Genomic DNA, 27,299 nt, shown 5'->3' on the forward strand with positions numbered 1-27,299 from the left:
ACTAATCCTAAAAGAGAGACCAGAAGACACAGGACAATAGCCAGACTACTACACCAGCGAGAACCCAGCACCTGGTGAAAGGGGTAAGATACAAACCCTGGCCCGGCGGGACCCAAGCGCCCCTCCCCCCAGCTCCCAGCGGGAGAAGAACAGGCAGAGCGGGAGGGAGAAGGAGCCCAGGACTGCTGAACACCCAGCCCCAGCCACCCGCACCAGAGCGCAGACACAGTGCATGCACGGGGAGCCCTGGATACTAGGGAAATGGCAGCAAGACCTCTGAGCGGGTGCCGAAGCTGATGCCCCTGTGACAAAGAAAAGCGGGGGCTTTTTGAAAGTCTTAAAGGGACAGGGACTTAACAGCTAGACGGAAACAAAACAAGTCACAGTCCAGCAGCTGGAAATTACAGGGAAAACCAGGTGCACTAACCCCCTGGGCAACAGCTCTGAGACCCCTCACGGAGGTAAACAGCCAAACAGCGCCCCCGTCCATTACCCCTCCGGGCGCTGCGAAAGCAGAGAAGCAGCCTAAGGCAGACCACACCCACAGAAAGGGAAATTCCTCCCTTCCGGCCAGGCGAGACACAAAGACCCAGTCTACACGCAATTACCCAACACAAGCCACTAGGGGTCACAGTTGTCCCAATAAAGAAAGGCCAGTAGCAAGTGAAAAGGCTGGCCCTCCCAGCTGACAGTCAATAGCACCTGTCAACATGAAAAGGCAAAAAAATATGATCCAGACAAGACTAACTCAGACAGCTTCGGCATCTGCTACATCTTCCCCTGAGAAGGAACCTGGGGAGATAGATTTAGCCAGTCTTCCTGAAAAAGAATTCAAAAGTCATAACCATGCTGATGGACTTGCAGAGAAATATGCAAGAACTAAGGAAGGAGAATACAGAAATAAAACAAGCTCTGGAAGGACTTCAAAACAGAATGGATGAGATGCAAGAGACCATTAATGGACTAGAAAACAGAATAGGAATGCAGAAAAGCTGATGCAGAGAGAGATAAAAGGATCTCCAGGAATGAAAGAATTTTAAGAGAGCTGAGTGACCAATCAAAAAGAATAATGTACGCATTATAGGAATACCAGAAGGAGAAGAGACATAAAAAGGGATAGAAAGTGTCTTTGAAGAAATAATTGCCGAAAACTTCCCCAAACTAGGGGAAGAAATGGCCTCTCAGACCACAGAGGTACACAGAACTCCCATGACAAGGGATCAAAGGAGGGCAACACCAAGACACATAATAATTAAAATGGCAAAGATCAAAGACAAGGAAAAAGTATTAAAGGCAGCCAGAGAGAAAAAAAAGGTTACCTACAAAGGAAAACCCATCAGGCTATCATCAGACTTCTCAACAGAAACCCTACAGGCCAGAAGAGAATGGCATGATATACTTAATGCAATGAAACAGAAAGGGCCTCGAACCAAGACTACTGTATCCAGCATGAATATCATTTAAATATGAAGGAGGGATTAAACAATTCCCAGACAAGCAAAAGTTGAGGGAATTTGCCTCCCACAAACCACCTCTTCAGGGCATCGTACAGGGACTGCTCTAGATGGGAGCACTCCTAAAAAGAGCAAAGAACAAAACACCCAACATATGAAGAAGGGAGGAGGAGGAATAAGAAGGGAGAGAAATAAAGAATCATCAGACCACGTTTATAATAGCTCAACAAGCGAGTTAAGCTAGACAGTAAGATAGTAAAGAAGCTAACCCTAAACCTTTGGTAACCACAAACTTAAAGCTTCCAATGGCAATAAATTCATACCTTTCAATAATCACCCTAAATGTAAATGGACTGAATGCACCAATCAAAAGACACAGAGTAATAGAATGGATAAAAAAAGCAAGATCCATGCATATGCTGCTTACAAGAGACTCACCTCAAACCCAAAGACATGCACAGACGTAAAGTCAAGAGATGGAAAAAGATATTTCATACAAACAACAGAGAGAAGAAAGCATGTGTTGCAATTCTGGTATCAGACAAAACAGACTTCAAAATAAAGAAAGTAACAAAAGGCAAAGAAGGACATTACATAATGATAAAGGGCTCAGTCCATCAAGAGGATATAACCATTATAAATATATATGCACCCAATACAGGAGCACCAACATACCTGAAACAAATATTAACAGAACTAAAGGAGGAAATAGAATGCAATGCATTCATTCTAGGAGACATCAACACACCACTCTCTCCAAAGGACAGATCCACCAGACAGACAATAAGTAAGGACACAGAGGCACTGAACAACACACTAGAACAGATGGACCTAATAGACATCTACAGAACTCTACATCCAAAAGCAACAGGATACATATTCTTCTCAAGTGCACATGGAACATTCTCCAGAATAGACCACATACTAGGCCACAAAAAGAGCCTCAGTAAATTCCAAAAGATTGAAATCCTACCAACCAACTTTTCAGACCACAAAGGCATAAAACTAGAAATAAACTGTACAAAGAAAGCAAAAAGGCTCACAAACACATGGAGGCTAAACAACACGCTCCTAAATAATCAATGGATCAATGACAAAATCAAAATGGAGATCCAGCAATATATGGAAACAAACGACAACAACAACACTAATCCCCAACTACTGTGGGACACAGCAAAAGCAGTCTTAAGAGGAAAGTATATAGCAATCCAAGCATAATTAAAAAAGGAAGAACAAGCCCAAATGAGTGGTCTAATGTCTCAATTATCGAAATTGGAAAAGAAGAACAAATGAGGCCTAAGGTCAGCAGAAGGAGGGACATAATAAAGATCAGAGAAGAAATAAATAAAATTGAGAAGAATAAAACAATAGCAAAAATCAATGAAACCAAGAGCTGGTTCTTCGAGAAAATAAACAAAATAGATAAGCCTCTAGCCAGACTTATTAAGAGGAAAAGAGAGTCAACACAAATCAACAGTATCAGAAATGAGAAAGGAAAAATCACGACGGACCCCACAGAAATACAAAGAATTATTAGAGAATGCTATGAAAACCTATATGCTAAAAAGCTGGGAAACCTAGGAGAAATGGACAACTTCCTAGAAAAATACAACCTTCCAAGTCTGACCCAGAAAGAAACAGAAAATCTAAACAGACCAAATAACAGCAACGAAATTGAAGCGGTAATCAAAAAACTACCAAAGAACAAAACCACTGGGCCAGAAGGATTTACCTCGGAATTTTGTCAGACATACAGGGAAGACATAATACCCATTCTCCTTAAAGTTTCCCAAAAAATAGAAGAGGAGGGGATACTCCCAAACTCATTCTATGAAGCTAACATCACCCTAACACCAAAACCAGGCAAAGACCCCACCAAAAAAGAAAACTACAGACCAATATCCCTGATGAACGTAGATGCAAAAATACTCAACAAAATATTAGCAAACCAAATTCAAAAATACATCAAAAGGATCATACACCATGACCAAGTGGGATTCATCCCAGGGATGGAAGGATGGCACAACATTCGAAAGTCCATCGACATCATCCACCACATCAACAAAAAGAAAGACAAAAACCACATGATCATCTCCATAGATGCTGAAAAAGCATGTGACAAAGTTCAGCATCCATTCATGATAAAAACTCTCAGCAAAATGGGAATAGAGGGCAAGTACCTCAACATAATAAAGGCCATATATCATAAACCCACAGCCAACATGATACTGAACAGCGAGAAGCTGAATGCTTTTCCTCTGAGATCGGGAACTAGACAGGGATGCCCACTCTCCCCACTGCTATTTAACATAGTACTGGAGGTCCTAGCCACGGCAATCAGACAAAACAAAGAAATACGAGGAATCCAGATTGGTAAAGAAGAAGTTAAACTGTCACTATTTGCAGATGACATGATATTGTACATAAAAAACCCTAAAGACTCCACCCCAAAACTACTAGAACTGATATCGGAATACAGCAAATTTGCAGGATACAAAATCAATACACAGAAATCTGTGGCTTTCCTATACACTAGCAATGAACCAACAGAAAGAGAAATCAGGAAAACAACTCCATTCACAATTGCATCAAAAAAAATAAAATACCTAGGAATAAACCTAACCAAAGAAGTGAAAGACTTATACTCTGAAAACTACAAGTCACTCTTAAGAGAAATTAAAGGGGACACTAACAGATGGAAACGCATCCCATGCTCATGGCTAGGAAGAATTAATATTGTCAAAATGGCCATCCTGCCCAAAGCAATATACAGATTTGATGCAATCCCTATGAAACTACCAGCAACATTCTTCAATGAACTGGAACAAATCATTCAAAAATTCATATGGAACCACCAAAGACCCCGAATAGCCAAAACAATCCTGAGAAAGAAGAATAAAGTAGGGGGGATCTCACTCCCCAACTTCAAGCTCTATTATAAAGCCATAGTAATCAAGACAATTTGGTACTGCCACAAGAACAGAGCCACAGACCAATGGAACAGACTAGACAATCCAGACATTAACCCAGACATATATGATCAATTAGTATTTGATAAAGGAGCCATGGGCATACAACGGTGAAAGGACAGTCTCTTCAACAGATGGTGCTGGCAAAACTGGACAGCTACATGTAGGAGAATGAAACTGGACCATTCTCTAACCCCATATACAAAAGTAAACTCAAAATGGATCAAAGACCTGAATGTAAGTCACGAAACCATTAAACTCTTGGAAAAAAAACATAGGCAAAAACCTCTTAGACATAAACATGAGTGACCTCTTCTTGAACATATCTCCCCGGGCAAGGAAAACAACAGCAAAAATGAACAAGTGGGACTATATTAAGCTGAAACGCTTCTGTACAGCAAAAGACACCATCAATAGAACAAAAAGGAACCCTACAGTATGGGAGAATATATTTGAAAATGACACATCCGATAAAGTCTTAACGTCCAGAATATATAAAGTGCTCACACGCCTCAACAAACAAAAAACAAATAACCCAATTAAAAAATGGGCAGAGGAACTGAACAGACGGTTCTCCAAAAAAGAAATACAGATGGCCAACAGACACATGAAAAGATGCTCCACATCGCTAATTATCAGAGAAATGCAAATTAAAACTACAATGAGGTATCACCTCACACCGGTAAGGATGGCTGCCATCCAAAAGACAACCAATAAATGTTGGCGAGGCTGTGGAGAAAGGGGAACCCTCCTACACTGCTGGTGGGAATGTAAGTTAGTTCAACCATTGTGGAAAGCAGTATGGAGGTACATCAAAATGCTCAAAACAGACATACCATTTGACCCAGGAATTGCACTCCTAGGAATTTACCCTAAGAATGCAGCAATCAAGTATGAGAAAGACCAATGCACCCCTATGTTTATCGCAGCACTATTTACAATAGCCAAGAATTGGAAGCAACCTAAATGTCCATCGATAGATGAATAGATAAAGAAGAAGTGGTACATATACACAATGGAATACTACTCAGCCATAAGAAAAGGGCAAATCCTACCATTTGCAGCAACATGGATGGAGCTGGAGGGTATTATGCTCAGTGAAACAAGCCAAGCGGAGAAAGAGAAATACCAAATGATTTCACTCATCTGTGGAGTAAAAGAACAAAGGAAAAACTGAAGGAACAAAACAGCAGCAGAATCACAGAACTCAAGAATGGACTAACAGGTACCAAAGGGAAAGGGACTGGGGAGGATGGGTGGTTAGGGAGGGATAAGGTGGGGGGGAGATAAAGGGGGGTATTAAGATTAGCTTCCATAGAGGGGTGGGAGAAAGGGGAGGGCTGTAGAACACAGAGAAGACAAGTAGTGAATCTACAACATTTTGCTACGCTGACGGACAGTGACTGTAAAAGGGTGTATAGGGGGGACCTGGTATAGGGGTGAGCCTAGTAAACAAAGTATTCGTCATGTAAATGTAGATTAATGATAAAAAAAAAAAGAGGCAGTTCCTGTGTGGTGACCTCCAATGAGTTCTACACAATGATATATAGGGCATATAAAAGTGTAGACAAAGGGTCTGTTTGTATTTATACAGAGGATCAAAGCCTAATTGGGATACCCTGAAAATGAACTAAGATACGATATGAAAAAGAACTTCCAACATCAGCACTCTCAGGAAGACTCATGCCAGAGGATGATCATAAAAAAAACCCCAACAAAGATCCACGCACTGCTACAGGTGTAGATGCACTCATCCCACCAGTTCCTGGACTTGCCATGGGAATGAAGAAGGAGATATCTAAGCTGGCCTGTGCATACAGTAAAACAACAAATTTGACTGGATCTATACTGTTGGAACTCAACCAAGAATTAGGAGAAGTGCAAATTGTAGCACTCCAAAATCTTACAACTACAGACTGTTTACTGTTAAAAGAACATATGGGATGTGAACAATCCCCAGGAATGTGTTGTTTTAATTTGTCTGATTTCTCTCAGACTGTTCAAGTTCAGTTGGACAATATCCACCATATCATAGATAAGTTTTCACAAATGCCTAAGGTGCCTAACTGGTTTTCTTGGTTTCACTGGAGATGGCTGGTAATTACAGGTATGCTTTGGTTACGTAACTGTACTCCTATTATGTTAATGTGTGTGCACAATTTAATTAGTAGTTTAAAACCTATACATGCTGAAGTTACTCTACAAGACGATATGTCAAAGATATAATCTTCCCATGTTTTCTTCCGCCTGCTACTTCTATAGCTTTTCTTCTTCCTACCTAATTACAACCCTTAAATAGAATTCGTGCCACATATCGAATTTACCAAGTATCATAATTCTTCCAAGTGGTAAAGACACCTCAAGACAAATGCTGGGCATAGAAGCCACAGGGCATAAATATGCAAAGAAGTAAAAAGCTAACCTTTTCAAACAATATGGCTTCTCTCTCACTTACCAACTTAACATTTCCCTGTATGGCCCCAGAAGATGACTGGTTAGCCAGAGACGGGTAAGATTCCTCAAGGGAGGAACAACCTAAGACAGGCACAGTCGCAGGGGGGCCATCAGGTGAGAAAATGGGGATCAACAGAGGTGAGGCTTAGAACCTCCTCCCCACTGTTCTGAGAGAAATTTTCTGCATATGTGGATGTTTTATTGCCTGTGTCTAGCTTGGATTAACACATAGTCTACAGGCACACACCTGATCAACTACATTTGCTCTCTTACAACACTAAACTATGTTTTCTACCTTTATCTCGTATCTACCTACCACTTCAGCATTTTATTAAAAATAATAATAATAAAGAGAGAAATGTATCCACGTATAAATCAAGTATAAAAATAAAATGAATATTCATATTTGAACTGACTGTTTATAGTTCATAATGCATGAGCAAAACCAAAAGCTTCTGTGATGACTGCCCTTGTAATGTTCACCATGTAACTTATGCACTATGTAAGAATTTGTACTCCATGTAAGAACTTGTTCATTATACTTCAGAGGATTGGAGACTGACGAAAATTAGGCTTGGGGTGGATTAATGATTGTGCATTGAGCATTGACTCCCCTATACAGAATCTCATTGTTGTTAACAACCATTTGATCAATAAATAGGAGAGATGCCCTCAAAAAAAATAAATAAATAAAAATAAATAAATCCATGCACACCCCTTGGAAAAAAAAAAGAATTAATGGGGGAAGTAGACTGCAATGCATTCATTTTAGGAGACTTAAACAAACCACTTACTCCAAAACCCAGATCAACCAGATAGAAAATAAGCAAAAAGACAGAGGCATTGAACAACATATGAGACAGATGGACCTAACGGTCATCTACAGAACACTCCATGCAAAAGCAACAGGATGCATATTCTTCTCAAATGCACATGGAACATTTTCAAGAATAGATCATATACTAGGCCACAAAAAGCCTCAGCAAATTCAGAAATATTGAAATTGTACCATCCAGCTTCTCAGATCACAAAGGTATGAAACTAGAAATAAATTACACAAAAGAAAATGGAAAAGCCCACAAACACATGCTCCTAAAGAATCAATGGATCAATGACCAAATAGAAACAGAGATCAAGCAATATATGGAGACAAATGACAACAATATTTCAACACTGCAAAATGTGCGGGACACAGCGAAGGCCATTCTAAGAGGGAAGTATATTACAGTACAGGTCTACCTCAGGAAAGAAGAACAATTCCGAATCAACAGTCTAAACCCACAATTAATGAAACTAGAAAAGGAAGAAAAAATGAGGCCCAAAGTCAGTAGAAGGAGGATCATAATAAAGATTAGAGCATAAATAAATAAATTCGTGAAGAATAAAACAATAAAATCTATGAAAGCAGGAGCTCATTCTTTGAGAAAATAAACAAAATAGATAAACCCATAGCCAGACTTACCAAGAAAAAATGAGAGTCTACTCACATAAACAGAATCAGAAATGAGAAAGGAAAAATCACTATGGACACCACAGAAATACAAAGAATTATTAGAGAATACTATGAAAAATTATATGGTAATAAACTGGATAACCTAGAAGACATGAAAAACTTTCTAGAAAAATACAACCTTCCAAGGCTGACCCAGAAAGAAACAGAAAATCTGAAGAGACAAATTACCAGCAATGAAATTGAACTGGTAATCAAAAAAGTACTTAACAACAAAATCCCTGGACCAGATGGCTTCACAGCTGAATTTTATCAAACACTTAGTGAAGACCTAATACCCATCCTCCTTAAAGTTTTCCAAAGAGTAGAAGAGGGAATACTTCCAAACTCATTCTATGAGGCCAGCATCACTCTAGTACCAAAACCAGGCAAAGACACCACAAAAAAAGAAAATTACAGACCAATGTCCCTGATGAATGTGGATGCAGAAATACTCAACAAAATATTAGCAAACCAAATTCAAGAATACATCAGAAAGATCATCCATCATGATCAAGTGGGATTTATTCCAGGGACCCAAGGATGGTACATCATTAAAAAATCCATCAATATCCTCCATCATATCAACAGAAAGGACAAAAACCACATGATCATCTCCATAGATGCTGAAAAAACATTTGACAAAATTCATCCATTCATGATAAAAACTCTTAACAAAATGGGTATAGAGGGCAAGTACCTCAACATAATAAAGGCCATATATGACAAACCCACAGCCAACATCATACTTAACAGCGAGAAGCTGAAAGCTTTTCACCTAAGATTGAGAACAAGACAGGGATGCCCACTCTCCCCACTTCTATTCAACATAGTTCTGGACGTCCTAGCCATGGCAATCAGGTACACAAAGAAAGAAAAGGCATCCAGATTGGCAAGGAAGAAGTGAAACTGTCCCTGTTTGCAGATGACATGATATTGTACATAAAAAACCCTAAAGAATCCAGTCCAAAATTATTAGATCTAATATTTGAATTCAGTGAAGTTGCAGGATACAAAATTAATACACAGAAATCTTGCATTCCTATACACTAAAGATAAATTAGCAGAAAGAGAAATCAGGAAAACTGCTTCATTCATAATTGCATCAAAAAGAATAAAATACCTAGGAATAAACCTAACCAAGGAAGTGAAAGACCTGTAATCTGAAAACTACAAGACACTCAGATATTAAAGAAGATACCAATAAATGGAAACACATCCTGTGCTTATGGATAGGAAGAATTAATATTGTCAAAATGGCCATCCTGCCTAAAGCAATCTACAGGTTCAGTGCAATCTCTTAAAATCCCAACAGCATTGTTCAATGAACTAGAGCAAATAGCTCTAAAATTCATATGGAACCACAAAAGACCCCCAAATAGCCAAAGCAATCCTGAGAAGGAAGAATAAAAGTGGGGAAATTACACTCCCCAACTTCTAGCTCTACTACAAAGCCACAGTAATCATGACAATTTGGTACTGGCACAGAACAGACCCATAGACCAATGGAACAGACTAGAAAGCCCAGATATAAGCCCAAGCATATATGGTCAATTAATATACAATAAAGGAGCCATGGATAGACAATGGGAAAATGACAGCCTCTTCAACAGCAGGAATTGGCAAAACTGGACAGCTACATGTAAGGGAATGAATCTGGATTATTGTCTAACCCAAAAAACAAAAGTAAACTGAAAATGGATCAAAGACCTGAATGTAAGTCTTGAAACCATAAAACTCTTTGAAGAAAACATAGGCAAAAATCAGATGGGCATAAACATGAGCAGGTTCTTCATGAACATATCTCCCCAGGCAAGGGAAACAAAAGCACAAATGAACAAGTGGGACTGTATCAAACTAAAAAGCTTCTGTACAGCAAAGGACACCATCAGTATAACAAAAAGGCATCCTACAGTATGGGAGAATATATTCATAAGTGACATATCTGATAAGGGGTTGATATCCAAATTATATAAAGAGCTCACACACTTCAAGAAACAAAAAGCAAATAATCCAATTAAAAAATGGGCACAGGCTTTGAACAGACAGTTCTCCAAAGAAGAAATTCAGATAGCCAACAGGCACATGAAAAGATGCTCCACATCGCTAATCATCAGAGAAATGCAAATTAAAACCACAATGAGATATCACCTCACACCAGTTAGGATGGCCACCATCCAAAAGACAAACAACAAAAATGTTGGCGAGGATGTGGATAAAGGGGAACCCTCCTATACTGGTGGGAATGTACATTAGTTCAATCATTGTGGAAAGCAGTATGCAGGTTCCTCAAAAAACTCAAAATAGAAATATCATTTGACTCAGGAATTCCACTCATAGGAATTTACCCTAAGAATTCAGCAGCCCAGTTTGAAAAAGACATATGCACCCCTATGTTTAATGCAGCACTATTTATAATAGCCAAGATACAGAAGCAACCTAAATGTCCATCAGTAGATGAATGGATAAAGAAGATGTGGTACATATACACAATGGAATATTATTCAGCCATAAGAAGAAAACAAATCCTACCATTTCCAACAACATGGATGGAGCTAGAGGGTATTATGCTCAGTGAAATAAGCCAGGTGGAGAAAGACAAGTATCAAATGATTACACTCATCTGTGGAGTATAAGAACAAAGCCTAAACTGAAGGAACAAAACAGCAGCAGACTCACAGAACCCAAGAATGGACTAACAGTTACCAAAGGGAAAGGGACTGGGGTGGATGGTGGTAAGGGAGGGATAAGGTGGATAAAGGGGCATTACGATTAGCACACATAATGTGTGGGGTGGATACCAGGAAGGCAGGATAGCTCAGACAAGACAAGTAGTGATTCTATTGCATCTTTTACGCTAATGGACAGTGACTGTAATGGGTTATGTGGTGGGGACTTGATAGTTGGGGGAGTCTAGTAATCATAATGTTGCTCATGTAACTGTACATTAATAATACCAAAAAAAAAAAAAAGAAGAAGAGTATCCTGGTGATTTTCCATGTGGGTGGAGGTAGAGGACAGCAGAAATATCATGCAGGGTGGTTAGCGAAATAGGGGAAACTGGCAGCCTGGAAACCCAGAGAGCAGAGCTTTGAGAAAATGTGTGTAGTCAGTGTCCAGCAGTGTAAAGGCCCAGGAGCTGGCAGTAGATCACTGATATACAGCCCTATTCTAGTAGGTTGAGGAGTGAATGGGAGTAGTGATGATAGTGGGTATAGTAGTTTTGTGGTAACGAAAAAGTTGGCAATTCAGTCAGCATTTATTAGAACCCACTGTGTGCCAGCCCTGTGCTGTGGACAGCGGAAAAAGTGACCTCCACCCTCAGAGATTGGACAAGCTGGTGGAAGAGAAAAGTATGTCCAAAAACTATTTTAATATGATTTGACAGGCCCAGTGGTAGAGATATGCACAGGATATTATGGGAACACAGAGAAGGTAAGTTCACCCATCATAGGAGACTGGAGATATCTGCCATGATTGATGGAAGAGGCAATGTGGTAGTAAGCCAAGTCCTAGAGAATAAGAAGTTAAATAGGTAGAGCATAAAGCGTGATTTGTTTGTGGCGAGGTCATCCAGTTAGAGGGAACAGCGTGAACATAGGCCATGGGGATAAAAAAGTACGTGGAGTGTGATCAAAAGCAGCGCAGTTCAGAATTTGCTGAAATATAGAATGTGAGACAGTGACAGGAGGTCATAGGGTTAAGGGAGAATGGGGTTGGCACCGTCTCCATGGAGTCCTCATCTTCTGTATTAAGGGCTTAACTTACTCTGAAGGCAGGGAGTTAGGAGCTTTCTGAAGGGGAATATGACCACTTGTCTTTCAGGTGGATGGTTCTGAGCTGTGTAGAGGATGGGTCTGATGGAGATGAGAAGGTAAGAGGAAGACCAGACAGAAGGCTGCTGTGTAAGTTCAGGGAGACCAATCCACTGTGACCTGAAACAATGAATGATGGATGAAAAGGAGTGGACAGATTATTAGGGTTGTAAATCAGCAGGGTGGTGATTGATTGTGTATGGGGATGGAGGGAGAAGGGGGATTTGGAAAAGGACTCATTTTCCAGCATAGTTGGCTGAGTGGGTTATGGTAATATCAATAGAGAAGGAGCATCTGACCCCATAGGTGTTTGGGAGGTTGAGTGGGTTAGGGAGATGATGAGTTTGGTTTTGGACTTACTGATTATTTTAGCAGTTTTATTAAGATATAATTCACATGCTGTATAATTCATACATTCGAAATGTACAATTTTTTTTGTTTAGTTTATCCACAGGCTTGTACAACCATTACCAAAATGTAATTTTAAAGTACTTCCTGGACATATCATTTTTTAAAAAGGTTTTTCTATTATTGAAAGTTTCTATATATGGAAGTAGAGAAAATCATAAGAAATGTCTGGAATTTGGGGAAAAAAGACTCAGTACGAATGCAAGGTGAAAACTTCCTCACACACACACACACACACACACACACCAAGGAAGCAATTACAACAAATACAACTAAGCCTGAAAATGTCCTGAAGACTGGAAGAGATCACCTATTCCTGGGGAACAAGAGACCACACACAGAAGGGTGAAGTGGCAAAGCCACTATCAATTAAGAACCTAGCCCTTCTCCCATCCCAGTCCACAGGCAGGAGGAAAAGGAACTGAGCAGGGAGGGGATAGGCACTCAGGAACTTTGCACACCTGGCCCTGAAGATCTGCTGTGAGAGCAGAGTCCACAGTGTGCTGGGTCGTGGTGATTAGCGGGGCTGGACATCAGGGAGAGTCTAAGCACTCTGTGAGGCTGAGACTCCAGCTGCTTGTGGAAGACAGGCACATTCCACTGGTCCTGCTGAGACCTGACAGAAAGGAGGCAGTCTGAATGATTTGCCAGCAATGGGAGGGGTGCCAGAAGGTTGAGGGTTGGGCAGAACTCTCTGCAGGAGAAAGGGCAGGTGGACACTTCCCTAGCCCTCCTTTGGCCCAGCAGATGAGGTATTTGTGGGAGCCCCAAATGCTCCATCCCCCTCACTGACTGCTCAGCTGAGGTACTTCCCTGCTCACCACCAGAGTGCCAGCCCACTTGGCCCAGCAGCAGCATCAGACTGTGCTGCCTGGTTGGCAGAGGGAGGCTCTCCCAATTTTCTTGGCCCTGTCTCAGCCTAATTAGAGAGGCACCCATAGGAGCCAACTTGCAATGCTCCTTCCTCCCTGCAAATGGCCAATCCTGGTACTGCACACCTTGCTGCTGCCACGGGGCACCACAGTGTCACTCAGTGCCTCTGTGCACCTCTGTGCCCTCACACCATGCAACCTGCCACCCCGTGTACCCCCATGCTCTGCCACTGAGCTACTTGCCACCTTGCAACTATGTGACCACTGCCATGTGCCAGCACACCCTGCCACTGCATACCTTGCCATACCACCACCCTGCCTACCCCCTGAAGTTAGCAACTTCAGCATCACTGCAGGACAGGCAGGTGAAGACCCCACAATGATCCCAGCACAACCACTGCTCTGATTACAGAGGTATGGCTGAGGCAAACTGCCAGCCTCAGCAGACTGAGATAAACTACTGCCAGCATATAGAAAGGCAGCCCCAACCACTGCCTACCAACAGCAGCTGGGGCTACACTGCAAAGAAGGACCAGGCACTGGAAAGAGTCTTGAATTTTTGGGCCCCACAGGATACCTTCTTCATAAAGCCATTACTTTCCCAAATCAGGAAGCATAGCAGAGCCATCTAATACACAGGAAGAAACACAGAACCCTGACAATATGAGAAGGCAAAGGAATATGTTCCAAACAAAATTACAGGATAACTAAATGAAACAGATCACCAATCTTCTCGATAAAGATTTCAAAGTAAAAGTAATATACTCACTGCTGTGCAGAAAATTACTGAAGATCTCAGGGAGAACTTCAACAAACAGAAGAGTTGAAAAAGAGCCATTAACTGAAATGAAATACACAATGGAGAGAATGAACAGTAGATTGCTGCAAGTAGAAGAGACAATTAATGAGATAGAAATTACAGAACAGGAATACGATGAAGCTGGAATACAGAAAAAAGGCTCTCTAGTAATGAAATAATGCTGAGAGCTGTGTGACCAATCCAGATAAACAATATTTGCATAATAGGGGCACCAGAAGGAGAAGAGAGAGACAAGGGATAGAAAGTCTCTGAGGAAATTTTCAAAAACTTCCCCAGTGTGGGGAAGGAAATAGACATTCAGGTCATGGAAGCACAGAGAGCCCCTAACAAAAGGAACCTCAGGAAGACAACACTAAGACATAATTAAAATGACAAAGATTAAGGATAAAGAGAGAGTATTAAAATCAGCCAGAGAAAAAAGATTACTTATAAAGGAAATCAGACTTCTCAGCAGAAACTTTACAGGAGTCATGAAATAATTGATGTACTGTAAGAGAAACAGGAGGACCTTCAACCAAGAATCCTCTACCCAGCAAGATTGTCATACAAATTTGAAGTAGAGATTAGACAATTCCCAGATAAATGAAAGTCAAGGAATTTATAATCACTAAACCAGCATTATAGGATATGTTAAAGAGACCACTATAGATGGAAATGTCCTAAGGCTAGTTTTCATCAGTGAAAATAAACCCACAATAAAGGTAGTAGACCAATTAATTACCAAGCAAGTATGAAATTAAAATAGAAGTAGTAAAACCAACTATACAAAAAATCAGTCAAGGGATACACAAAAAGTGCAGATTATGACATCTGATACATAAAGTTTGGTGGAGGAAAAAGAAAAAAGTACTTTCAGTTGTGTTTGAAATAGAGCAATCATCAATTTAATATAGACTATTATATAGCCAGGAAGCTATCCTTGAACCTTATGATAACCACAAACTAAAAGTCTATAATACACAAAGTTTTAAGAATCCAACCACAACACTAAAGAAACAATTAACAAGAGTATAAGAGAAGAAGAGAGGAGCTATAAAAACAACCAAAAAACAATTAATAAAATGGCAATAAGTACATACCTGTCAGTAATTACCTTAAATGTAAGTGGACTGAATGCACCAATCAAAAGACATAAAGTGACAGAATGGATAAAGAAACAAGACTCATGCCTACAAGACACTCATTTTAGACCCAAAGACATACACAGACTAAAAGTGAAGGGATAAAAACTATATTTCATGCAAATAATAGGGAGAAAAAAGCAGGAGTAACTACTTATATTGGACAAAATAGATTTCAAAACAAGTAACGAGACAAGGACATTACGTAATGATAAAGGGGTCAGTCCAAGTGGGTATGAACATTATAAATATGCAGCCAACATAAGATCACCTAAATATGTAAAACAAGTACAGAATTAAAGGGGGAAATAGATTGCAACACATTCATTTTAGGAGACTTTAACACACAACTCATGTCAATAGATGAGACAGAAAATAAATGAGGAAATGAAGGCACTGAACAATATATTAGATCAGGTGGACTTGACAGATATCTTCAGAACATTCCACCCAAAAGCAGCAGGATACATATTTTTCTCAAGTATACATGGAACATTCTCCAGAATAGATCACTTATTAGGCCACAAAAAGAGCCTCAATTAATTCAAAAGGATTCAAATTGTATCAAGCAACTTCTCAGACTACAATGGTATAAAACTAGAAATAAATTACACAAAAAAAAAACAAGCATACGAATGCATGGAGGCTAAACCACATGCTTCTAAATAACCACTGGAACGGTGGTCAAATTAAAACAAATGAAGCAGTAAATGGAAACAAATGAAAACAAAATTTCAACAGTCCAAACCTTGTGGGACACTGCAAAAGCAGTACTAAGAGGGAAGTACATAGCAATACAGGCTCACCTCAAGAAACAAGAACAATCCCAAATAAACAGTCTGTTTATTTGCAATTAAAGAAATTAGAAAAAGGAGAACAAATGAAGCCCTAAGTTAGTAGAAGGAGGGGCGTAATAAAGGTAAGAGCAGAAATAAATAAAATAAAATAGAGAATAAAACAATAGAAAAAAAATCAGTGAAACCAAGAGCTGGTTCTTTGAGAAAATAAAATAGATAGACCCCTAGACAGACACAAATAAAATCTGAAACAAAGAAGGAATAGTCACAATGGATACCACAGAAATAAAAAGAATTATTAGTACTGTAAAAAATCATATGCCAATAAATTGGACAACCTAGAAGAAATGGACAAATTCCTGGAAAAATAGAACCTTCCAAGACTGACTCATTGTAGAAGAAACAAAATCTAAACAGAGCAATTACCAGCAATGAAATTGAATTGGTAATCAGAAAACTCCCAACAAACAAAATTCCAGGATCAGATGGCTCCACAGTTGAATTCTACCAAACATTTGAAAAAGAGCTCATACCCATCCTTCTTAAAGTATTCCAGAAAAGTAGAAGAGGAGGGAATACTTCCAAACTCAGTCTATGAGGCTAGCATCACACTAATACCAAAACCAAAGACACTACAAAAAAAAATTACAGACCAAGATCCCTGAAGAACATAAATGCAAAAATCCTCAACAAAATAATAGCAAACCAAATTGAAAAATACATCAAAAGGATCATCCATCACAACCAAGTGGGATTTATTCCAGGGATACAAGAATGGTAAAATAGTCATAAATCAATATCATATACCACATTAACAAAAAGGGTAAAGAAAAAAGAGCTGTTCAACAAACTGGTGTTGGGAAAACTGGATAGCTACATGTAAGAGAATGAAGTTGGATTACTGTCTGACTCCATACACAAAAGTAAAATTGAAATGACTGAAAACCTAAATGTAAAACATGAAACCATAAAACTCTTAGAAGAAAACAGACAAAAGTCTCTTGAACATAAGCATGAGCAATGTTTTCCTGGACAAATATCTTTGGGCAAGGGAAACAAAATAAAAAATGAACAAGTGGGACTACATCAAACTAAAAAAGCTTCTGTACAGCAAAGGACACCATCAGCAGAACTAAAAGGCAACCTACAATATGGGAGACTATATTTGTAAATGATTTATCCAATAAGGGTTAACATCCAAAATATATAAAGAACTCATAATGCCTCAACACCAAAGAAACAACCCAATTAAAAAATGGCAGAGGACCTGAACATTTTTACAAAGAAATCCAGATGGCCAACAGGTACATGAAAATATCCTCCATGTTGCTAATCATCGGGGATGTCCAAATCAAAACTACAATGAGGTATCACCTCACACCAGTCAGAATGGCCACTATCCCAAAGACAAGAAATAACAAGTGTTGACAAGGATGTGGAGAAAAGGGAACGCTCTACACTGTTGGTGGGAATGTAAATTGATGCAGCCACTGTGGAAAGCAGTAAGGAGGTTTCTCAAAGAACTAAAAATAGAAATACCATACAACACAGTAATTCCACTTCTAGAAATTTTCCCAAAGAAAATGAAATCCCTGCTTTGAAAAGATATATGCACCCCTGTGTTTATTGCTGCATTATTTACAATGGCCAAGATATGGAAGCAACCTAAGTGTTCATCAGTAGATGACTGGATAAAGAAGTGGTACATATACAATAGAATATTATTCAGCCATTAAAAAAGGAGTCCTGCCATTTGTGACAACATGGATGGACCTAGAGAGTATTAGGCTAAGATGAATAAGCTAGGTGGAGAAAAACAAATAGTATATGATTTCACCTATTTGTGGAATACAAAAAAAATGAATAAAACAGCAGGAGACTCATAGACACTGAGAAGTGACTGGTGGTTACCATGAGGGAAGGGTCAGTCCAGGTGGGTGAGGAGGGGGAGGGGGAGTAGAAGCACAGAAATTCTCAGTCATAATGTAAGTTGGTTACAGGGATGGTAGTACAGCATGGAGGATATAGTCAATGATTCAGTAACACTTTCCTATGTTGACAGATAGTAACTCCACTAGTGAGAGTGAGGATTTAATAATAGGGGTAGACCCCACTATGTGGTATACTTGAAACCAATATAAGATTATGTATCAATGATACTTCAGTTTGAAAAAAAACAAATGTCTTATGTTGGGCATAGTTATTTTTGGTATTCTCAGGTAGAGATGTCCAGCTGGCATGAATATAGACTTTTTCAAACCTTGGGGAAGCTGCCTGGGCTGGAGCTGGCTTTGGGAGTCAGTATCATGTGGTTCATAGTTGATAATGCAATAGCCTGCAGAAGCCAAGGGAAAAGCTTACACTTAAAGAAGTTTGGAATAGTTGTGGGAAATTCAAAATGGGCCTAACTGTGGGGATGGAGGTCAGGGCAGGAGAGAGGTGGTGTCTGAAGTAGAAAAAATAATTAAGTTCCTACTAAGTCCTACTAAGTTCCTGCTTCTCTGTGGCAGATTGTTGATGAAAGCAGAGGAGTCTGCTCTTTTCTGAGGAGCTTCTAATCCAGTTGGGAAAGAAAAGATCTTTCTATATCAATGGCTAGAAAGCCGATTTTAATAAATGTAGATGTGAAGTCTAGGTAGGTTCTGGGGAGTATCAGAGGAGAAAAGTTTGGCTTGTTTAAGGTTAGTCAAGACCAGTCTTAAGCTGGTCCTTGAGAAAAGTGTAACATTTGTTTTCCTGGCAAGGAGGAGAAAGTGCATGCTGTTCCACCTCTTTAGCAGGTCAGGGTGGGATGGGACAGAACGTCCATTTGAATGTGTGGATAGGATAGGCCAGAGGAAATGGTAGCAAATAATGAGAAATGGCACTGGCTGTATCTCTGGACTGGGTCCCATCCCTCAAACTCCTCTCTCCTGCATCTTCAGATGCAGCCCAGTTCTCTTGTCTTTGGACTTGTTCTCAACAGGCTTTGCCCCATTTGCTCTACCTGAAAACCCTCTGTCTGCTCTGCCTCCCCCGCTGATGGAAACACACACACACACACACACACACCCCTCCCTCTGCCACTGAAAGTGTTTCCCTAAGGAAATTTCTCTTGAGAGCATTCTCATACTGGACTGTGAGGACAGAACCTAGATTGAAGTGGGGTTGAAAAGTAAAATGGATGAGGACATAGGGCCACATGCTTGGCCAGTGTCAGGTTTGCTATGGAGAAAAACAGAGAGGGCTGGGAGCTGGAGGTGAGGTGGGGGTTCAGAAGCTTTTAGTTACTTTTTTTAAAGATGGCTCTCCTAAAGTATGCTTATTTGCTTGTAAAACACAGAAAGGAGTATGAGATGGTCCAAGAGGAGATGGAGTTCAGAGCACAGATGAAGGGTTAGTGTTCAATCAGCACAGGGGCAGTCCTTCCTTCTAGGTGACAGGTGCTGCTCATGTACTTGTTTTGCTGGTGGAAATAAGGTCTCTGGCTTCTCTTCTGAGCAAAATAGCAACCTTGGACATCAGCTAATGGCACCCAGACCCAGGTCTGAGGGCAGGAGCACAGACACTGAGGAGAGAGGAGATTTGAAATGTCAGAATCATTAGGGAAGGGTAACTGATTTATCTGGCAGCATAACAGGAGTGCCTGCTGTCAATGTTTGATGGCGCAATATAAAGTAAAACCCACCTGTGTGGTTTTGGGGCTTCCCCCAATTTTACTGTGTACAGGTGTGGGTATGCAGAAGGCTGATGGTTCTGAGCAGGCTTCCTTCTTTATTTACCAGGAGAGAACAACCGTTTTCCATGCTAACTCATTTCCTCCAAGGATCTGTCCACTGAATCCTTATTTTGGGTCCAAACCTTCACCTTTGTTGTAGCTCAGTGGGGCTCTTTGCTCTTCTTCCTCACCCAAAAGATCATCCCTAACATCATCAAATCCCAAAACTAGCAGCAACCTTTATGCTGATCATTCTCAAATGTGTCCACTACCAATCTCTAATATAAACTCTAGATTCATTATTTTTATGGTTCTAGCTAATGCAGCTAGATTTTTTAAAGAAACATTCTACTCTGTATTAAAATGCACTACATAAAGCTATGATGGTAAGAATAGTGTTGCACATGTGAGAAAAAGCAGATCTGTGACATGAACAAAGAAAAGTGGGACTTCATAAAAATTAAAAATGTGCTTCAAAAGACACAATTCAATAAAAAAAGCAAATAGTCCAATAAAAATGGGCAAAGGGCAGTTCTCCAAAGACACACAAGAGGCCAATAAACACATTGAAAGATACTCAGCAACATTAGCTATCAGGGAAATGCCGATCACAACCACTAGCTACCATTTCACACCCACCAAGATGGCGCTAATGAAAAAGGCAGACAATAACGTGTTGGTGTATATACAGAGATATTGGAGCCCACAAACACTGCTCCTGAGGATGTAAAATGGTACACCCACTTTGGAAACAGTCTGGCAGTTCCTCAGAAGGTTAAATGTCGAGTGTTACCAAATAATCTAGCAATTCCACATACCCAGAAAATCAAGCATGTCCACACAAAATCTTGTCTGAGAGTGTTCATAGCAGCATTACTCATAATAGCCAAAAAATGAACACAGCCCAACTGTCTATAAACTGATGATTCACAAAATGTGCTGTATGCAAACAAGGGAATATTCAAAAATAAAAAGATATGAAGTGCAGAATAGGCAAATCTATACAGACAGAAAGTAGACTAGTGTTTGCCTAGAGCTAAGGGTTTGGGGATGTACATGCATCTAAAATGTGCAATTCATTGGTTTTCAGTATTTCAGAGTTGTGCAGCCATCACTACAACTGATTTTAGAACATTTTCATTATCTGGCCAAAAGCCCCCTACTCATTCACAGTTATTTCCCTTTCTCCCTCAACCCTCCCCCTCCCCCAGCTTTCTAAGGATTTGCCTATTCTGGATATTTCCTCTAAAAGGGATCATACAGTTTGTGGTCTGTTGTGTTTCGCTTCTTCAGGTAGCATAGTGTTTTCAAGGTTCATCCCTGTTGTAGCATATAGCAGTACTTCATTTTTTTTTAACTGTGGAATAATACACTCCACTGTATGAATTATATCACATTTTAATCCATTCATACAATTTCTGCACCCTTACTATTATGTCTGTTTTTGATTATAGCCATCCTAGTGAATGTGACATTTTATCTCCTTATAGTTTTGATTTGCATTTCCTTGATGGCTAATGATATGGAACATCTTTTCATGTGCTTTTTGGCCATTTGTTTATCTTCTTTGGAGAACTGTCTATTCAGATCATTTTTGTATATGGTTTGCAGTAGGGATCCAAATTCATTCTCTTACATGTGGATAAAAGTTTCCCAGCACTATTTATCAAAAAGACTCTTCTTTCCCCATTAAGGTGTCTTGGTACCCTTGTTGAGAATCAGTTGACCATGGATATAAGGGTTTATTTCTGGTCTCCCAATTCGGTTCCATTGATCTTTAGGTTTGTCCTTATGCTAGTACCTCACCATCTTGAGGACTGTAGCTTTGTAGTACAGTTTGTAATTGGGAAACCTTCACTTTTTATTTTCAAGATTGTTTTAGTTATTCTGGATTCCTTGAATTTCCATATGAATTTTAGGGTAAGCTGTTAATTTCTGCAAAGAAGCCAGCTGGGTTTGCACTACAGATTGAAACCGCAGATCATTTTGAGGAGTATTACCATCTTAACAATATTAAGTCCTTGAATATGGGATGTCTTACCGTTTATTTAGGTTTGGATTTCTTTTGACAACTGTAGTTTTCCAAGTAAAAATTGTGCACTTATTAAATTTATTCTGAAGTATTTTATTTTTGATGCTACTGTAAATAAATTGCTTTCTTAATTTCCTTTTGGACTGCTCATTACAAGTATATGGAAATATAAGTGATGTGTTTGTCTACTGATCTTGAGTCCTGCAACCTTACTATTAGTTCTAGTCATTTTATTAGTTTTAGTAGTTGTTTTGTGGATTCCTTAGGGTTTTCTATATATGAGGTCATGCCATCTGCAAATAGAGATAGTTTTACTTCTTCCCTTGTAATCGAGTCTTTATTTCATTTTATAGCCTACCTGCCCTTGCTGTAACCTTGAGAACAGTGTTGATTTGATCCTGATAAAACTTGCGAAGGAAAGCTTTCAGTCTTTCAACATTAAGTGTGATGTTACCTATGGGCTTTTCATAGACGGCCTTTATCAGGTTGAGGAAGATCTCCTCTGTTCCTAGTTTGTAGTATAATTTTTAAATAAACAGAAGACTTTACAAAGATATAAATATTTAAATAAATGGAGTTCAGCAATAGTTCAGGGGGTTGGTTCCTCAGTGAATCTGATCTTTGTGGGTATGGAGATGTATTAATTCAACAACCTTTTTAAGAAGATAGGTGGACATCATGGGAAGATGGCAGCATGAGTAGTTCAGTGGAAATCTCCTCCCAAAAACATATATATTTATGAAAATTCAATAAATACAACTATTCGTAAAAGAGACACCAGTGAATGCAGTACAACAGCCAGGATACATCTACATCTGCGAGAACTCAACATCACACGAAGGGGGTAAGATACAAGCTGCGGCCAGGCGGGACCCGAACGCTCCCCAACCCCAGAACCCTGCGGGAAGAAAGGAGTTGGAACAGGGAGGGAGTGAAAGCCCAGGACTGCTAAACAACCAGCTCTAGAAATCCGCACCCAGAGTGCAGACACAAGGTGCACAGGGTGCTGGATATTACAGAAACAGAAAAGCAAAACCTGCAGGCATGTCCCTGCAATGGGCTCCCCGGAGACAAAAGAAAAGCGAGTGCTTTTTGCAAGTCTTAAAGAGACAGGGACCCCACAGCTGGATGAAGTAGTCCCAGTACACTTAGCCAGCAGCTGGGAATCCCAGGGAACTTTAGGTGCCCTAAACCCCTGGGTGGCAGTGCAGCTCTGAAGCCCCTCATGGCACTAAGAAGCCTGCCAGTCGTTCCCGACACACCGGCCCAGTAGTGGGAGAGTGGCAGCGCCCACCAGGGGTAGTGGGGTCGGAGGGGACCGGGAGCAGCCCATATGCGCTGGTGGCACCAGAGGGGACTGGGAGCGGCTTGTGCGAGCCCGCCACGGTGGAGACCAAACAGCCCGGGAGCGGCCTGCGCGTGCCGGCAGCAGTTGCGCCAGAGTAGCCCGGGAGAGGTCCACACGGGAGACGCGCACGCGGGAGAGGCCCGCACGCACCTGCAGCGGTGCCAGAGGGAGCAGCCGCACTCCCACCACCCAACCGGAATCCCAGACTGATGCACAGCCACCCGGGCCAGACCCAAAGGCCGCTGCTGGCACACAGCTGCCAGGCAGGGGTGCCACTATTGCAGAGGAGCGCACTTGGCGTGCCTGCCACTCCTGGCAGGGCTCCACGCTGCTCTGACGGAGACCCCGCCCACAACCGCTTAGGGGATAAACCCGGTGGCTGCTCCAGGAGTGTGGGTAACCGACACAGGCAGCGGAGAAGGGCAAGGCATCCAGTAAGCAGGAAAGGACTTTCTTCTCCCAGCTGACACACCCGCAACCTGCCTACAGCCACCGCTATCACCATGAAAAGGCAAAACAATTTAGTCCAGTCCAAGTATAGTTCAGACAACACCTGAGAGAGGATCTGCAGAGACAGAACTAACCAGTCTCCCTGAAAAAGAATTCACAATAAAAATCATAAACATGCTTACAGAGCTGCAGAGAAATATATAAGAGCTAAGGGATGACGTCCAGAGGGAGATTACAGAAATGAAACAATCTCTCGAAGGATTTATAAGCAGAATGGATAAGATGCAAGAGGCCATTGATGGAATACAAACCAGAGAACAGGAATGCATAGAAGCTGATGCAGAGAGAGATAAAAGGATCTCCAGGAATGAAACAATATTAAGAGAACTGTTTGACCAATCCAAAAGGAATAATACAAACATTATAGGGGTACCAGAATAAGAAGAGAGAGAAAAAAGGACACAAAGTGTCTTTGAAGAAATAATTGCTGAAAACTTCCCCAAACTGAGTAAGGAAATAGTTGCTCAGACTACAGAAGCACACAGAACTCCCAACAGAAGGGACCCAAGGGGACAACACCAAGGCACATAATAATTAAAATAGCAAAGATCAAGGACAAGGACAGAGTATTAAAGGCAGCCAGAGAGAGAAAAAAGGTCACCTACAAAGGAAAACCCATCAGGCTATCATCAGACTTCTCAACAGAAACCTTACAGGCCAGAAGAGAATGGCATGATATATTAAATGCAATGAAACAGAAGGGCCTTGAACCAAGGATACTGTATCCAGCACGATTAACCTTTAAATATGAAGGAGGGATTAAACAATTCCCAGACAAGCAAAAGTTGAGGGAATTTGCCTCCCACAAACCACCTCTACAGAGCATCTTACAGGGACTGCTCTAGATGGGAGCACTCCTAAAAAGAGCACAGAACAAAACACCCAACATATGAAGAAGGGAGGAGGAGGAATAAGAAGGGAGAGAATAATCATCAGACTGTGTTTATAATAGCTCAATAAGCGAGTTAAGTTAGTAAGGTAGTAAAGAAGCTAACCTTGAACCTTTGGTAACCACGAATCTAAAACCTGCAATGGCAATAAGTACATATCTTTCAATAATCACCCTAAATGTAAATGGACTGAATGCACCAATCAAAAGATACAGAGTAACAGAATGGATAAAAAAGCAAAACCCATCTATATGCTGCTTACAAGAGACTCACCTGAAACCCAAAGACATGCACAGATTGAAAGTCAAGGGATGGAAAAAGATATTTCATCCAAACAACAGAGAGAAAAAAGCAGGTGTTGCAATACTAGTATCAGACAAAATAGACTTCAAAATAAAGAAAGTAACAAGAGATAAAGAAGGACATTACATAATGATAAAGGGCTCAGTCCAACAAGAGGATATAACCATTATAAACATATGTGCACCCAATACAGGAGCACCAATATATGTGAAACAAATACTAACAGAATTAAAGGAGGAAATAGAATACAATGCATTCATTTTGGGAGACTTAACAAACCACTCACTCCAAAGGACAGATCCACCAGACAGAAAATAAGTAAGGACACAGAGGCACTGAACAACATGCTAGAACAGATAGACCTAATAGACATCTAAAGAACTCTACATCCAAAAGCAACAGGATACACACTCTTCTCAAGTGCACATGGAACATTCTCCAGAATAGACCACATACTAGGCCACAAAATGAGCCTTGGTAAATTCCAAAAGATTGAAATACCACCAACCAACTTTTCAGACCACAAAGGTATAAAACTAGAAATAAATTGTACAAAGGAAGCAAAAAGGCTCACAAACACATGGAGGCTTAACAACATGCTCCTAAATAATCAATGGATCACCGACCAAATTAAAATGGAGATCCAGCAATATATGGAGACAAATGACAACAACAACACAAAGCCCTAAGTTCTGTGGGACGCAGCGAAAGCAGTCTTAAGAGGAAAGTATATAGCAATCCAGGCATATTTAAAGAAGGAAGAACAATCCCAAATGAATAGTCTAATGTCACAATTATCAAAATTGGGAAAAGAAGAACAAATGAGGCTTAAGCTCAGCAGATGGAGGACATAATAAAGATCAGAGAAGAAACAAATAAAATTGAGAAGAATAAAACATAGAAAAAAATCAATGAAACCAAGAGCTGGTTCTTTGAGAAAATAAACAAAATAGATAAGCCTCTAGCCAGACTTATTAAGAGAAAAAGAAAGTCAACACACATCAATAGGATCAGAAACGAGAAGGGAAAAATCACGACAGACCCCACAGAAATACAAAGAATTGTTAGAGAATACTATGAAAACCTATATGATGACAAGCTGGAAAACCTAGGAGAAATGGACAACTTCCTAGAAAAATGCAATCTTCCAAGACTGACCAAGGAAGAAACATAAAATTGAAACAGACCAATTATGAGCAACGAAATTGAAGCATTAATCAAAAAACTACCCAAGAACAAAACCCCCGGGCCAGATGGATTTACCTGGGAATTTTATCAGACATACAGAGAAGACATAATACCCATTCTCTTTAAAGTTTTCCAAAAAATAGAAGAAGAGGGAATACTCCCAAACTCATTCTATGAAGCCAACATCACCCTAATACCAAAACCAGGCAAAGACCCCACCAAAAAAGAAAACTACAGACCAATATCCCTGATGAACGTAGATGCAAAAATACTCAACAACATATTAGGAAACCGAATTCAAAAATACATCAAAAGGATCATACACCATGACCAAGTGGGATTCATCCCAGGGATGCAAGGATGTACAACATTCGAAAGTCCATCAACATCATCTACCACATCAACAAAAAGAGGGACAAAACCACATGATCATCTCCATAGGTCCTGAAAAAGCATTCAACAAAATTCAACATCCATTCATGATAAAAACTCTCAACAAAATGGGCATAGAGGGCAGGTACCTCAACATAATAAAGGCCATATATGATAAACCCACAGCTAACATCATACTGAACAGCGAGAGACTGAAAGCTTTTCCTCTGAGATCGGGAACAGGACAGGGATGCCCACTCTCCCCACTGTTATTCAACGTAGTATTGGAGGTCCTAGCCACGGCAATTAGACAAAACAAAGAAATACAAGGAATCCAGATTGGTAAAGAAGAAGTCAAACTGTCACTATTTGCAGATGACATGATATTGTACATAAAAATCCCTAAAGGCTCCACTACAAACCTACTAGAACTAATTTTGGAATTCAGCAAAGTTACAGGATACAAAACTAACACACAGAAATCTGTGGCTTTCCTATACACTAACAATGAACTAATAGAAAGAGAAATCAGGAAAACAATTCCATTCACAATACCATCAAAAAGAATAAAATACCTAGGAATAAACCTAACCAAGGAAGTGAAAGACCTATACCCTGAAAACTATAAGACACTCTTAAGAGAAATTAAAGAGGTCACTAACAAATGGAAACTCATCCCATGCTCCTGGCTAGGAAGAATTAATATTGTCAAAATGGCCATCCTGCCCAAAGCAATGTACAGATTTGATGCAAACCCTAT

At 40.1% G+C, this 27,299-nt stretch overlaps 1 protein-coding gene and 1 long non-coding RNA gene across 5 annotated transcripts in view; one reads left to right on the forward strand and one right to left on the reverse strand.

Moving 5' to 3' along the window:
• The window catches only part of SGF29 (SAGA complex associated factor 29), an 85,894-nt gene that overhangs the window by 37,951 nt on the left and 20,644 nt on the right, over nucleotides 1-27,299 (forward strand). The window lies entirely within an intron of this gene.
• The window catches only part of LOC130679149 (uncharacterized), a 50,854-nt gene that overhangs the window by 15,555 nt on the left and 8,000 nt on the right, over nucleotides 1-27,299 (reverse strand). The window contains exon 2 of the long non-coding RNA XR_008992163.1: nucleotides 12,135-12,301. This is a non-coding gene — a long non-coding RNA (uncharacterized LOC130679149). The remainder of the gene's footprint in view (nucleotides 1-12,134; nucleotides 12,302-27,299) is intronic.

This window comes from Manis pentadactyla, chromosome 10, assembly GCF_030020395.1.
Source record: "Manis pentadactyla isolate mManPen7 chromosome 10, mManPen7.hap1, whole genome shotgun sequence".
NCBI lineage: Eukaryota > Metazoa > Chordata > Mammalia > Pholidota > Manidae > Manis > Manis pentadactyla.